Raw genomic sequence first — 17153 nt, forward strand, 5'->3', positions numbered from 1 at the left:
TGTGGATGAAATCCGAAAGCTTTCGGTCCCCAAAAAAGCAGCAACACGACAACGACCGCTTTCAAGGCCCAGAAAGGTATTAAAGGTCCCGTTCTTCGCGATTCCATCTTTCAAACTTTAGTTAGTGTGAAATGTTGCTTTTAGAGCATAAATAATACCTGTAAAATTATAAAGCTCAAAGTTCAATGCCAAGCGAGATATTTTATTTAACAGAAGTTCCCTTTCAAAGCCTACAGCAAACGGCCGGTTTGGACCACACCCCTGCACTTTCTTGCAGGAATGACGCCACTAGAACCGTTTGTTGTCTAACCCTCCGCCCACAAGAAGACGCAAAATAGGGGGCGTGGTCTTGTTGCTCTCTCACGTGGAGAAGAGCGCGCATTCAGCGCTTCCATCTCCCCGTTATGGTAAGAGGCGGGAACTTTTCGGGCAAAGTGTGCTAAGCTGCTGTCCAATCACAACACGGGAAGCGCTGGCCCAATCAGAACTCGTTACGTGTTTCTGAAGGAGGGACTTCATAGAACAAGGAAATCATCCGGCCGTTTTTAGGACAGAGGAAACAGCGCTGTACAGATAAGTAAATTGTGTGAAAAATACTGTGTTTTTTTACACGCGAAACATGAACTCATGTTATATTGCACACTGTAAACATAATCAAAGCTTCGAAAACACGCGAAGAACGGGACCTTTAAAGACATCATTAATATAGTCCTTGTGACTCAAATGAAGCGATGAGAATACTTTTTGTGTGCAAAAAACTAACAAAAATAATGACTTTATTCAACAATCTATATTGTGTCAGTGTCTTACGCAATTTACATAAACACCGCATCCATGTGGTGCTCAGCCAATAGTGAGTGAACTAGGAATCGCTGAACTGTGTAAATAGCCCAACAATGTGAATAGCAAAAGAGAGTAACACGGAAGAGATAATGTTAAATAAAGTCGTTATTTTTGGTCAAAAAAAGAATTCTTGCCAAATGTAACAAAATTCAAGTTCAGAGAAAAAGGAGGCGTAACTTTCGTCTCAAGGCACACTGGGTATGATATAATTTCCCCTTCGAGTAAAAGTGATCCCAAAAAAAGCACATGCTTGGGAGCAGAAATATTATCAACATGTTGCAAACGTTGCTAGAGGACATAAGGATGAGAGCCGTGATATCTCCCGAGCGCCCAAGTAGCAGTGCTTCGCCTGTGCTAATATAGTCCCAAGTCAATATCTGCCTAGGAAATCGCTTAGTCTTAATCTGCATCGCTATTTGTACTCGTTGTGAATACGCAGACCACAATAAGTAATTTTGTAAAGAAGGGTTTTCTTTTTTTTTTGGATCACTTTTACTCGGGACATGCTAGCTGGCAACATAGGATTCCATTCATTATGCTAAGCTAAGCTAGCGGCGACCCTGCCAAACTAAAACAATGCATGCACTGAGATGAAAAAGCATTTGCCCACATATCTAAATGTAGGAAAGAAGTTGAATGAGCCCTATTTCTAAAAACGGTGGAGTGTTCCTTTAAAAATAAACATAAACAACAAAACAAAAGGAGGGGCAGCGACACATAAGCATAATTAAAGCTCCGGAGCTCCTATATGGGACTGGTGTGCCATGCAGGGGTAACGTAGGCCAGTAAGAGCTGTGCATGTAAACCAGAATGATGCTAGAGGCTGCAGCCTTTTTACATCCTTGTTAGAGTGTCCGCCTCCCACGTCGGAGACCTGCTACACAGGTTCCTCCCTGCTTCATACCACTGTAACGCTAATAAAACTTTAATACAGTAGCTCATCCATGAACATGATTTCTAAGTCCCGTTGGATTGCTTTTCATCAACTGTGGATGTGAAGACTATAACTCCCATGATTCCACACTCATTTGCAGCGTCATCGAGCTACGCCTATTGTTTTGAATAAGCAACCGCTAGCGGTAAAACTTACATACTGTGCCTTTAATAGAACGTTCGTTCAGCGCTATCTGGTCTTTAATAATGTTCTCAAAACAACATCACAAAAACTTAAGGACTATTTCTACATCGTTCATGGAAGGATTTGTCTGAAATGTTTTAGTTGGACATTAGTCTAACTTTTTTAGATGTTACTACTTTTTCAGAGGACATTCAGGAGTAACTCCCATAATGTTTGCAAAATGGAAAAGTTTCATTAGTGTTTGTATAACTAAGAAAACATGTTTTCAAAAAATTTAAAAAGATTCAAATAACATTCAGAAATTATATTTTATTAACAACGTTATAAAGGATCATTAAGGTAATCTACCCAATCAGCATGAGGAGGCCTATATTTAAATAGCTGTTCTCATGACAGTCCCATGACAGTTTTTCACCTCCCCTTCTCCGCCTCAGTTTCTCACTCTTATCTGCTCTTATCCCAGCTAGGGATACGGGGGAAGTACACTGGGATCAGGCCACATTCTGAGCTTGGAGCTCTCTCCCCCCGACAGCACGCCAAATATGCATACTCTATTGATTATATGCAAGTGTGAACTTGTGAAATAACATTTTCATATTGGGAACATTAACTTTCTTGGAGCATATATTTGTTAGCTGGGATGCAGAACATCTTCTGAGGAAGCTTGTGCACATTTGTCAGCGCTGATTATTGTGTTTCAAAGTATTGCACATTGGTTCAGCATACTTTACCCCCTTCTTACTTTCTTCTTGTTAAAGAAACCACAGAAGGGGTCTTAGATGGAAACAAAAGCAGTCCTCTCAGTGTGTTCGCATCAACCATTGACCCCCCTAAACCCCTATCAAATACCCCAGGAACTTGAACTCGGCATCCTGGCAACAGCCAGAACTGTTTGTTTGTGCTAAATTATAGACAAAGGGTGAAAAAGTAGATTGAATGAAGCGTGACGCTAAAATGAAGCCTTGCTAGGTGTCCTCTGTGAATGAAGGAGGTCATCTTGTTCTACTGAGAGGCTCCTGATTTGCTCAACTTTCACATTTTTTTTCATTAAAAATTATCTAGAAATAATTTTAAAAAATGATGTCAAGTGAAATAGGTAGTTGGTTAAAATTAGAAGCAGAGACTGCAACATAACATGCTGCTACACTTCTTTACTTTTATATGTATATGCAGTTTATGGGATGATAATAACTTATTACCTATAAACTTAAAACCTAGTGACATAGTCTAGAAGATGCTCTAGACTAGAGAATCGCCATCCCTCTGCCAGCTGAATGAGTCATGGCCTGTCCACGCTCGTGAAGGAAGGCGAGCAACACGGCCCTGATCTCGTTCCTGCAGATGGGGCCCCGTGACGCTGCCTGTTTGCTCCTGATAACACTGCTAGAATTGTTCCTTGCTTCACTCCCCCTCACATTTATCAAAAGCGAGTACAATGACATCCTTCAGTGCTGCTGCATGCTGAGGTGCTTTCATGGCTGGTGGCCATCAAACGAACATCCCAAGCACTCACACAAATATCTGTCTGGAAAACGTTATGGGTTTACATAAGACAACAACGTTCTGACAAAAATGTGAATCATCACCAGCAAAATGATTGTAACACATTTTCATCTAAGTGTTTGCCATAGCTTTGTTGTGCGGTTGCTGAGGTGTGCTGAGTGATTGTTAGGCATGCTGGAAAATCCAGCATTGCTGTTCACCAGCAGGTAGGTTTTCCATGCTGAGACAATGGGATGCTGTTTTGCTGGTCCCCAGCATGCGAAGCTGGAGTGCTGTTGGACCAACCAGCTCAGATTTGCGTGAGAGCAGTATGACGAGACCAGCACTACATCCTTAAAAATAAAGGTGCCAGGAAGAACCAACAATGGGGTTTCAGAGTGATGCCATAGAAGAACCATTTTTGGTTCCCCAAAGAACCATTTTGTAAAAGGTTCTTTAACGAAAAAAAATTCTAACAGTTTTATAGTCTAAAGAACCTTTTTGCACTACAAAGAACCTTTTGTGCAATGGAAAGGTTCTTGTTATATTAAAGGTTATTCATGGCACTATATATCCTGCCAAAGAACCATGTAAGAACCTTAATTTTTAAGAGTGTGTACCTGTAATAACCTCCATAAACCAGCATCTACTGCCTATTGTGCAATAGAAAATACAGAGCAGACTCACCAGACCAATGTTCAGTCTTAAAAGATTGAGCTTGGTCTAGAAAGACAGACAAGCCTGGACCAACAGCTAAGAAAATCTTATTTCTGAATATTCCCTGACCCTTCAAGATGTCAATTTTTAAAGATGCTTTAAAAATATTTGAGCATTCAATTGTATTGCTCTGCAAGCATTTTGGGAATGCTACTTTTGATTGTTAAGTGAACATTCTGAAAAAAGTATTAACATTTACAAAATATCAAGATAAAACGTTTCAGAAACAAAATACCCCATGAATGATGAATCTTTCCAGAAAGTTAGCCAAAGTTCATTTACGGCTATCAGAGCATGGAAAAAAAGCTGCTGCTCTCTGTGTGTTTTTCTGTTGTCTCCGGGCAATTTCATGTGTAAATCGCGCAAGCTTATTTTGTCCATTAGATTGAAGGATCTGAAAAAACCCATACATTTACCCACCCATAGACCCTCCACTCACAGGAATCAGGACAGAAGTCGTTGAAAGTGGACCAAAGAGATGGATTTTCAACCGAAACACCAAAATCTTAATACCGGGTTTAAATAGGGCCTTCGAAATTCTTCCGTGCATCCAAGTATGCCTGCTTTCATACTGTATAGTCGGTGTATATAGACTGTATAGTCCAAAAACAGTATGTGAACACTAGTATGTCCAAATTCATATATTCATAAAACTGTAGGTGAAAAGTACCTGGATGACCTACTACTTACGGACAGTTTTTGAAGTGCACATTCAATGGACACTTTACCATTCCATGAGGCCACAGGAGAGGATTTGTTAAAGTGAAGCAATGCGACTGATGTCGTAGGTCATATGAAAATGACAAAATGGTGGTCTTATCCGGATTTCACTGACTACATATATTCATACTATATAAAATGTAGGCCTACTTTTTTAACGGACACAAGGTAAGTTTCAAACCAAATGCACCTAGTTCACTCGAATGCCAAAGCTCAGTGGCCTTTAATCTGATAATATCTATAGAAGAGTATTAAAAAGAAGAAGAGCTGTAGTAGCTAATGCTAATTAAAACAACATGCTGTCTTTCATCTTCATGCTTATTTTTAGTAATAGGAGAAATATAGCAGCATATTCCACAGTTCACTAAGGCCATATCTATCAGCACAACTACAAACACTAAGCAACAAACACTAAGCGTATTTATTTCTTGACACGGCTGTTAGCAGAAGTGTTCCCTGCCCTGGGGTGAGAAATGAATAAACCATGATGGAGAAGAGAGAGCTCTAGTCAGCAATCTGAAAGAGACTGGCAGAGATAGAGTCACCTTGTCTGGTTTCCCTGTCCTCCATTTCACCTCCCCGTGTATCCGCTGCACCTCCCATCGGCGTCTTTCCACTCCGAGTGTTTAATATTTTACGATGATGGGATGATCAGTCGATATGAAAGCCGGTTAGATATGTTTAGGAAAAGAAAGTCACTTCATTACACATATAATAACACATGCTTTATTGCAGTTTTTTCTCACACAGACATCCACGGTTTTACTGGCAACATATTTCTTTGTATTAGTGACTGTTAATGGCTTTGCTGATATGAGCAAGTCTTTGTCTGTCCTTTATAAACTCACAGCACCTGGCTTTTATAACAGAATTTGTGTGCCAAGATTATACCGTTCAATAGCGTGTTGTTTTGCTAAATCAGTGCCCATTATTTCTCCCATTATAAGCCCCGCAGAGGACACCGCAGGGCGATGTTTGTGTTATCAAAGCTGACTCAAGCGCTCTGCTTCAGCGTACAGAGGTGGCAATAAAACTCTCTTGTCTGTGCGCTGTGTCACAGTTGAATGCTTTAACAGAGACTCACCCACACATCTGAAATGCTCAGCGCTTTGTCAAGGACATCCAGTCTTTCTTCCCTTTTTCTCTCATGCTTTAGTCTTTTTTAATGCACCAGAAGGTCTTAACTCTCTGAGAGATAGCTATCAAAGAAATAAACGGAGTATAGATGTTTTTTTAATAACCCTCCTCCACATTCTCTCTCACAGCATTTGAAACGATTATTTTTCCATTATTTTTTTATTTTTATTTTTTCCTAAAAACAAGAAGTTATTGCTATAAAGAAACAGTTTGCCCCAAAATTAAGTTTGTTTGTTTTCTATTTTGTTCGCTTTTCATTAGCATGAATGCAACTGTTCGGAAAAAAGGGACCAGCGCAATCTTCAACATTTGAGTTTGGAAGAGCACAGGGGTGAGTAAATGATGACAGAATTTAAATTTTTGGGTGAACTGTTCCTTTAAGAAACATGTACTCTTAAAGGGATTTAAGAAGATAATTTCATATCATAATATACAAAGTTTAAATCTTGCATTTTATCCTCTCGCACCATTAAAGGGGTCCTACTTTGCATTTTCATTTTTTAAACTTAAGTGGGCAATGTTGCTGTTCGAGCAGAAAAAAGATCTGCAAGGTAACAGCCTAAATTCCACTCCAAAGGAAGATATTATATTAAACAAGAACTACAATGAATGGCTCGTTTGGACTACAAAGCGTTTTTTCCGGGTTTTGTGAAGTCACAGTTTTACTTATTTAAATAATGCCCCGCCCAAGGAATACGCAAAAAAAGGGGACAAGGTCTGGTTGAGCTGCATTAGAGAGGACGCTATGTCAGAGAGACGCTGTATTGTCCACCTCATTTCCAAAACATTTGTTTGACCTTCCTAAGGCTGACAAGTGGTTAAAATTTAGTTTAAACACTGTCTCTGAACATTATAACCCCAAAGATTATGTGTGCTGCACATTTTACAGAGAACCGCTTTCAGAACATACGAAAGTACAATGCATGCTATACGCACAAAAGCTTTTCCTGAAACGAACCAGTTCACTTTATTGGGACAATCTGTTATTTGTGGATCACAACATGTACATCTTCTTATTATTTTTTATTTTTTATTAACAGTTCCAATTATAAGTTTTATGTAGTTGCTATGATGTAAACAAAGGGAAAAGCTTTGCCTCAGCTAGCCTGCTAGCCGTCACTAGTTTTGATATAGTGATTACTGCCCCTTAGGAATATCAACCCTGGTTTTGTGATCGATTAGTATAACATCATATCTAAAATGTGTAAGAAAATTACAACAAAAAACATACCACTCTGAATTGTCCTGTGAAATCCTCTTGTTTGTGAACATTCTTAAGTCTGAATCGGGCTTGAATCGGTTTGAAATTACCGCCATCCTTAATGCTTACATCTGAGTCAAAAGCGGTTATGGTAAGGGGCATGACAATGGTTCCAATCACATTACACTGAGCCAGCTAATCACAGTACATTTTGTATTTCAGAAGGAGGGGCTTCATCAAAATGGGAACTAAACTGCACGTTCGAGCCAGACTGGGGAGAGAGCTGCTGTAATAATGTAAAACAATGTTTTTGAACAAGCATTCTAGTACACCCCAAAAACAAAAGGAAGTTCAGTCAGGACCACTTTAAGAATGCAATTTATTGACAGTCTTTGATTTGGCGAAAGGCTTAGGCTCAAAGATGCTCGAACTGCCATACTAGACAGCTCAAGATACATCCTTGAAACATAATGAAATTCATTATGACCTAATGTATTCCGGTGGATACAGTCATGAATATTTTTATCTCAATAAACCAGTTAGTATTAATGTTAACACATAAAGCACATTTTAGGTTAATATATCACAAAGTAGAGATAATATTTTAAAAAAGCAGAGCTCCTTCTTAAGATCCCTAGCTTAACATGCAATATTGACCTTGAATATGTAAATAGATACGCATGAATTTTGCTGATAAAGGGATTGATTTATAGATCTGCCGAGCGGAGACTGTGTTTTGTGCATTCACACCAGCACCTGGACACAGTTTGATGAAATGCAGCTACTCAGGTTAAGCACAAAATCAAATCTAAAGGGCATGGCAGCGAGCCAGCTACCCGACTCTACCAATGAGAGCGCTTCGTTTTCTAGTCCATGCTGCAAGCCTAATCAAGAATAGGGTGACCGTATTTTGATAACTCAAAACTCGGCCCGGCAATGAGATACTCAAAGTTTACTCAAAGATGTCTTATTAATTTCAATACATTTAAAGTATGCCCCCTCTGTATGGACAGAAAATTGTTATATTACAAAATAATACCTATAACCAAACATCTATGTCCTGAGAGAACAGGACGTTTGGTCACCCTAATCATGAGAAAGGGCATGACAAAACCAACTGTTGGTCCCATTACTTACACGATCTGTCACAGTAAATCATTCTGAGTCTGACTTTATGCATACTGTCAACTGCCAGGTGCAAAGACGAGCATTCATGATTCACACTGAGCAGAAAAGTCTTTGATATGCAGATCTCTGCTTGTCACATGTGGCTTTTGTTTCAACTGTGGCTTTGCTTGAACGTTCTCCGAGCTGAGCGCCTGATGCAGACTGATAGATATATCAAGTATTATTTATCTAAATAAACAAAATGAAGTCAAAAATGACAATAAAAGCATGTAGCCTACATACATTTTTACATGCATTGCTTGTTGAAGACTTCTCCTTTCATGCACAGTCAGTCCTGTCTTGCATGCTGCCTTCAGACTTCAGCCCAACACAATGCGTTTGACTTTGACACAAACAATTCTCTCTAAGGATTTAAATTCCAATCAAGTGGATAGAAAACTACTTCATTTCACAAGTTTAAATGGGCAGCACCGCGTACCTTTCTTCAGCACTGGCGGGTCTCAGTTGGCCGAGCGGCAACATGATCTGAATATTTACACATGGCAGCAAATAGATCATCTGAGGCTGCTTTTTCCTCCGTTGTGTGTGTGTTTGTATATATATATATCTGTATGTGTGTGGAGTAGCCAAGCTTCTTCATCTGTGTTATTCATGCATAACCTTGAGGAAGATAAAAGGCCATTAATAAGGCACCAGACAGCCGGAGTGTGCATTTTATGCTTTCCTAAACTAAACACAGGTGCATCAGTGTTGACATGGTCTCACTCTGTCAATTTGAAATGTTTGCACTTATTGAAGGGGACGAAGTTGCTATTTCAATTCAAGTCAATGACAAATAGGATTGCCCAAGATGATGAAAAGGAATTAGTTAAGATGTAGGCGAATACATAATTTGTATTTGTACATCATATGTAGGCTAATACATAATTATTATTTTTTTATTTAAAGTTAAAAAGTACACTGTAAAAGTTATTTAAAAAATAAGTTACCTGGTTGCCTTAATTTTGAGTTCGTTGAAATTAAAAATGTGAGTTAATACAATGAACATTTTTAAGAATCGACAAACTTTATTAAAATATTATTAAAAGATTTTGTAAGCATATTGGGTAAATTTGTGTTTTTTTATTTGTGATGAAGCAGTGAAACATGCCAAATTTTGTTATTTTCATGATTTGTCAAATGTTTTGTGTGGTTCAGATACAATGACATTTTGAGTTTAAACTAATTTCCTTCATTGTATCAACTCAATTTTTTTATTTCAATAAACTCAAAAATTTAAGGCAACCATCAGGTTACTTACTTTTTTTTTAAGTTAAACCAACAAAATATTTTTTTTACAGTGTAGTTTTTTTTTTCTTTATACAAACTTATGATAATTATAATAATTCATAAACTGTGGCAAGATGTGAAGGAGGAGGAGAATTTATATGTGCGTCATGTTTAGTCTCTGCATCCTTGCTCACGACTCCTCAAGCCTCCTCACTCCTCGATCCTCGAGGTGCAATTAGAGAGTTAAGATGACCTATAAGATGGCTGAGCTCGATCGGTTTCTTTTTTCACAGGATGGAGGACGGAGGAGCGAGGAAACGAGGAGGGATATTGAGAAGCACCCATAGTCTGAAAGAAGTCTCACCAAGGCTTCCAAGTACTTACAAAGAAATTTTCACTCTATGAATTGAATAGCAATGCAATGTTTTTTCTCAGGAGAGATATTTTTATTATGAATCATTTAAAACATGGTGTATTCAACGAGGTGTATTCAAGAAAGTGGCTTAGTTTCTTAAAATAAATCAAACCAGCCACCAAAAAAAAAAGTTTACTTTTCTGCCTTTCCTTTGCACGCATCCGTTTATTTATACATAAGCGTTAATGTCTTTTAATCGGGAACTTACACATCATTATCGACTCTCCTTACAGAAGATGAGTAGTGAAATGATTTCGCAGGGAGCCACTGGAAGATGGTGTAATGTTCCCCGAGCGTCTCTTTTGTGGACAGTGCAACCGTTCCACTGGCTGCAACACAAGACACGAGCGGGAGTGAGAGGCAGCTCCCATGTCCTGTGTTGCAGCCCCTGGCCCAGCCACAGGTCACCTTCATCTCTCCCACTTCTGCTGCCGTACTGCAAAAAAAAGATAAAGAGGCACAGACTGAGTATAAAGGACAAAGTAAATGAGGGGGAGAGATATAGAAGGGCGCGTATGTGAGAAGAAGAGAAAAAGAGAGAAAGAACGCTTCCATGTCTTGAATACCACATCCACCACAAACACTGAAAATAACTTTCCTGTTTCATATTGTATCGGACTAGCCCTACCCCTCACGTGTGACCACGCCAGGGGAACGCAGACACTCTGGCCTAAATTGCTTAAAGTGAGGTTAATGACATCGTAAGGCACCTTCCAGCAAAGACAGAGAATCTCTCGAGAGCCTTCCTCAGGTATCGAGCAAAGTCAGAGCAAAGCATTTCCATTTTTATCACAGGCAAGTATATCCCAGAGGTAGACGAAACAGAAGGGCTGGTGGCAAATGTTTAATTCACGGCATACAGATTATGCTTAGGATGCTTTGAAAAACTGATCAAAAACAAAACATGATGTTAATGCCATGTGTTTTATATGTGCCATGGTATTCTTTGAAGTATCATGCTAATTTATTCAAATTAATTAAAAAATATTTTTTTTTTTTATGTGCCCCTATTATGTTTTTGCTTTAGTGTGTAATAGTTTGTGAATGTAAAAGTTCTGCAAAGTTTTAAAGATCAAAGTGCATAACAAATAAAGTTATTGTCCGAACTGCCGCAACGAGTCATCAATAAAGGCCTGTTCACACTAAGAATGTTAACTATAAAGATAGCTATAAAGATAACTATATTTGTGTTCACACCAGCAGACGATATTGTTCTGTTTATTCTTAGCGCATACTTGTCTGTCACTTTAAAAGCTCGAGCTTGTTATAGCAGAATGGATTCTAATTGGCTGTCAATTTTATAGTTCATCAACTGGAAAAAAATCGTTCTGAATGTGATTCCAACGATATCGTTTCTCTGTGCCTTTATCGTTATCGCTGTGGTGTGAACTCTGCTATTCTTTAATAATGAGAACGATTTTAAGAACTATATCTGTATCGTTACATTGTAAAAAAATGTTTAGAAAAAAAGTTACCTGGTTACCTTAAAATTTTGAGTTCATTAAAATTAAAATTTTGAGTTATTACAATGAACATTTTTTGAGATTCGACAACCTTTATTAAAATATTATTTAAAGATTTTGTAGGCATATTGGGTGATTGTGTGTGTGTTATTTCTGATGACGCAGTGAAACATGCCAAATTGTGCTATTTTCATGATTTATCCATTTTTTATGTGGTTCAGATACAATCATATTTTGAGTTTCTATTTATTAAACAAATTTCCTTCATTGTATCAACTCAAATTTTTAATTTCAATAAACTCAATAAAATTTTAAGGCAACCATGTTACATTTTACAGTGTATCTTCAAAGTTATCGTCCTTGGTGTGAACGGGCCTTAATTCTAATCAAACTTCCTAATCACCCTTTATTCAAATAGTATTAAAAGATTTAGTAGTCATAGTGTTTTAATTTTTGCAGTGAAAAATGCGAAATTGTGCTACTTTCTAGCCTAGAAATCTAGACGCACCCTAGCGGCAGCAAATTTAATTTGCCCGCAAGTGTCGTCTAGGAACTCTCAATACCCTTCTGAGCTGTATTCCCCTAACTCTTGCCAGGCCAATCACATCGTGTATAGAGTCGGCGGGCGGGGCCATAATGACGACGGCCGAGTTGCGTTTGCGTGCTTCTAGTAAACACAGAAACTGGCGAACGGCAGCGGTCTTTCGAATCAGCTCTGACCACGACTCTGGAAGACTTGGAGTTAAGCTTTTCTCTGAGAAAAGAACAAAGAGCGGCACTGAAGTCATTCTTAAAAAGGGAAGATGTGTTCAGAGTTTAGCCGTCCGGATACGGTGAATGTTTAATCAGTCAGCGAGCTCTGCTTCGTCTGCCTCTGGTTGGTGTAGCGCTATCCTATCGCGTGCAGAGGGAATTTGAAAGACAACCGTTTATCCCGCCCCTCGGATTGAGCCCTGTCTATGGTGAGTTTCCAGACCAAACATCTTGATGTGGGTCTGGCTTGTCAGGCTAGCTACTTTCAGGATTTATTACAACATTTTTTAAATTTATGTGGTTCAGATACAGTAAAGATATTTGATGCACGTAAATCTATTGTAGGAAAACCTCCAAAACAAAAATAGCAACCTTTAAAATAGCATAATAGGGGCACTTTAAATGAACAGTTTGTTTCTGTTCTACATGGAAAATGGCTGCATGAACATTCTTGAACAAAATATATAATAAAAAAAGAAATTATAAAATAATGCTAATATTAGGTATTCTGTACTTTTTGCACATGACAACAAAACGTTGATGGGTTTGAAATGACATGAAAGTGAATAAATAATGACAGAACTTTTGGCCGAACTATTCATTTAATTATCTCGCCTTTATATTCCAAATTACAACATCCTTATATCTCCCTCCCATTAAGGTGAAAGACTGCAATCAGTGAAATATGGCAGCTCCTTTTGCGAAAATGGGTCCAACCTACTTTTGAAACTGCTGGGAGACGCACTACATGACGCTTTAGCAGTCAGTCCAAGGACGACCCGGCAAGGTGAACTGAAAGAAGAGCTGGTAGGAAAAACTTGCGTGCTGACAAAACAGTGAAATACAGTCTGGACCTGATCAGATAATACGGACCTGAGAGTTCGGATGTGCTCTGTGAAACGACGCAGTCTGGCGTTGTAGAGAAAAAAAGGACTGTAAAATGAATAAACATACTAATGCAAAAAAGCAAAGAAAAAAAACGGGGCTGCTCTTGAGTTGATCTGAGATCTGATTATGGCACATGGGAAATAGGAAATGTCAAAAAGTGAAGTGGTGAATTGAAATCATAGATTTGTCACACAATAAAGCCGAGTTATTTTAAGAAAAAGTAGGCCATCTATATAAGCATTTATTCCTTTGCTTACCTGAATTGCTTTTTATCAGTGCCTCAATGAAATGGATTTAAATGGGTCTTCATGGTTTGTTGAGGAAGCTGCGAGCGATTAATGAAAATTGTAATTAAAGAATTGATGTAAGCTAATGAGAACAACTGAGGGCACAGAATGAAACATATACGTGTTCAGCCTTGTTAAGTGCCTATTGCCTCAAAAGACCACAATGGTGTACTGTACGTATCAAAACAATAGCCAAATCCTACAGAGAAGCGTTTAGGACGATGTCAATGCGAATGACTGTGCAGAGACTTGCTTTAAGGATCCTTTCCTATATTATAAAGCCTACGTGGAGCTGTGCGCGAAAGTGTGGGCAATGACCTTGGGGTCAGTATGAGGATCCATTGTGCTTGGTCCCACAACACAGTTCTTCCTGTGTGCGAAACAATGGATGCCCAGTTTTCAACAAGCCCACTGCAATCCACAGCCCAACAAACATCCTTCTTCTGTACCAGGCTCAGCCATCCTGCTAGGGACAGGAACTCTACTTCAATCAGATGAACAATCAGGTCGAGGGAAGCATATCGAGGTTGTCTGAGGAGAACACTGGACACATTCTGTTTTAGTCAAAGTAAAAAGGGGGCTATTAAATGGATTTTAACACAGAAGCTCAATGAAACGCTGAGAAACAACACACTGCACGGCGATGTGTCGGAACGCTTTATCAGATCTTGCTTTGCTTGTTTAGCTGGTATTATGATCAAAGTTAAGATTTAAAAATAAGCATATTAGATGATAGCACCATATCGTCTTACGTATTTCTGTAGAGCCCAAAGTCAATATCTGTATTTGCTACACACTTGCAACACTGCATCTTATGGTTCGAGAATGGTTGAAACCAATTCTGATGCGGGTTAATAGGTTTTGTTTGCTGCTGCATTTATATACCGGACAAATAATTTCCTTCTTTAGAAATATTCTAGTGGTTTTAAAGAGTCTACTTGAGTAAGAGAAAAATAACAATATCATCATAAGTGTTGTTTCCATTTTATAGATGGAAATTACAAAAACCCATTTTATAAGAAGAGAAGGTGTAAACAAATCACTGTAAAAATGTAAATTGCACATATCCTGCAGTTGCGCTCCCGTCCCGAGTTTGAGTCCCAATTCAAGGTCATTTTCGGTCCCCTCCCTTCCAGACTGCTTTCTTTTTCAGGGCTGAATTCAGGTTGATTGGGACACCTTTCCCCAGTCGTCTCAATAGAAAAAAAATATCCCAATCAACCTGAATTCATCCAAAATAAACAACAACAAAATCTAAAAATGTTTATTTTTTACAGTTACAGTAAAAATGTGTTAACAAAATAATTAAGTGACGTAGTAAACTAATATATTAGATTTAATCAGACAGTATGTACTGTAAGTTTGCTGTAAACTGTAGTTTGCAAAAAAATATATATAATTTACCATTCAAATTTAAATTCTGTAAATTTCAGACAGTATATGTAGCTACTTTACAGTAAAATATTTTAAAAAAACTTTTTTAATGTGCAATTTGCAGTGAAAATCACTTAGAGAATCACTAAATCACTAATGATTTCAGTATCAAATATGAATGCTATTTTTCTTATGATGTTACATTTCTTTTTATTGCATAATTTTAGTGTTTTGTATTAACCTGGTGATGTGTTTGTCTTTGTGTGGGTAACAGCCAGAAGCACCACGGTTCTTTTCAGGCTGAACTTCTGCCAACCAAAGCTTACCATGAGAGGTTTTTTTATAGTCTTGTAATTTTTTCTTTGCTTTTTGTTTTTTAAAAATCTGTTCCAAAAATTATGCAATGAAAGAAATGATCTTTCCACACTTAGCTTCAATGCTGACGTCTATTTTTGTCCTACTGACAGTTTGAAGGATTGATGGAGCAAGGAAACGTTTTTGATTTCAATACGGATGAAAAGCCAGGGATTCGGTGAATTTGTATTTTCGTCATTGTCAAAAGTAAATGGGGAAGGAGAATCACTATGTAAAAATATTCAACTACCTAGAGGCTTTTTAAATTGTTTCTGCGTTATATGACAAGTAAAACACGGTGCCAATTCATTCTCATCTCTCATATATCCATCTATCATTTCGCCAGCGTGCTGTGCTTTACATCTACATTTAGGTGCAGTGACAGAACTATAAGAGGACTGCAAGTTTTAACAGAGTGGCTCACGCGGACCTCTGCACCTCCTGAGCCTTCATTCGCAGGTCTCAGCAGAATCAGAGTCGGTGTTGCATTACATATTCGTTGAGAGACTCACTCAGCTCTCTGCCTCCTACAAGCCAGTTTAGCGTTTCCAGTATGCTGACAGCACACTTCATCCCCCTCAAGACTTTGGACCTGTGAAATGGGAAAGGCTTTATTTTCCACTAAGCGGGTTCCTTCACTTAAAAAGACACGATTGATCGAGCTAGAAGGGCACAAACCCCTGCATAGTTTTGCATTCAATGACATTGACAGGCAACATTTTGAGCTTTCAACAAGCAAAGTCAAGATTGTCCCTTTCCAAATGCCAGCATTATATGCAAATAACATGTTCAATAACAGCAGGATAATCAAGAAGTAAATAAATAAATCTAATGTCTATCTATTCTGGATTGAAGTGAATTGAGACATTAAGCTACAAAAGGAACCATTTTGCTGCAAATGAATGGAAAACATTTGCTGGTTGCAGGCATTGCCTGTCGCCTATTACAAACATTCAGAAAGAATAATTTAAGAAATGGTGGTGGTGATAATAACATATATAACGTCAAATAACAAGTTAGGAAACGCAGTACAATTAAACGTTTTTGTAAAGATAAAAAGTGCGAGTGCTGTATGCGCCTACCTGCAGCTGGAGTTCACCGACACGCGCTCTTCTGAAAGGTGACGCACTGGTAACGCGCGCGCTAAAGTGAGCGCTCGCGGTCCTCCTCAAAAGCCATCCGCGTTGAACGAGGGCTCAGTCCTTCCGTACCTTGTTCTCTTCTCGGTCACGTTATAAGAAGCCTCGTTCACAACACTATAGTGTCATATAGCTGTCAGGCAGTGACAGAGCGCGCGCCTACACCCTCTGTCTCTCTGGCCGCGCGCCCGCTGAGTGTGAACGTGAACTGCTTTCTCCGCTGCCTTAAATATCCAATTTCATCGACGCAGCGCCTCGGGCCATCGAGTCCGCGTGATGATGATTTCCTCTCTGTGGTCTATGAGAAGCGACGCAGCGAACGCTCCAGGAGGAGTCCGTTCTCGTGTAACGTTAAATGGGTTACTTAAGTCCCTCGACAGTAATTGCGGGAAGAAAAAAAAAACTATTTTCTGAAACAATCAATATAGCTTCTGTCAAACCTGAATCTTTCGCGGGGATTCTTTTGACCGCTTGAAATCTTAAATCTTCTGTCTTAATGTAGGCTATATTTGACAAATGATAGCCTAATATTAATAATGACAACAAGAATGATATTACTATATCAGGCCTATATGAATTATATTATAGCTTATTGTCATATATTATATTATATTATATTATATTATATTATATTATATTATATTATATTATATTATATTATGCTATTAATATATTAATTATATTAGCCTATATTACATTATAGTTAATATTATTATATAACATTAGGCTTTTAATAATACACTATTGATTACAACAATCATTATTGTCATTATTAATGTTATTAATTGTCCAAATAAATGCGTGTCTTTAATAATACATTATACAAACAGCCCATTAATAATCAATATTTTAATATTATATTTATTATTATTATTATTATTATTATTATTATTATTATTATTATT

The 17153-nt window shown here is 38.1% G+C and overlaps 1 long non-coding RNA gene across 1 annotated transcript; it reads left to right on the forward strand.

Annotated features, from left to right (window-relative positions):
* Positions 1-5938: 5938 nt before the first annotated feature.
* LOC137047710 (uncharacterized) lies at positions 5939-13157 on the forward strand. Its single transcript, XR_010899231.1, has 4 exons — positions 5939-6308; positions 7401-7474; positions 9869-9951; positions 12868-13157. It is a non-coding gene; the product is annotated as an uncharacterized lncRNA (long non-coding RNA).
* The last annotated feature ends 3996 nt before the right edge of the window (positions 13158-17153 follow it).

This window comes from Pseudorasbora parva, chromosome 19 (assembly GCF_024679245.1).
Source record: "Pseudorasbora parva isolate DD20220531a chromosome 19, ASM2467924v1, whole genome shotgun sequence".
NCBI lineage: Eukaryota > Metazoa > Chordata > Actinopteri > Cypriniformes > Gobionidae > Pseudorasbora > Pseudorasbora parva.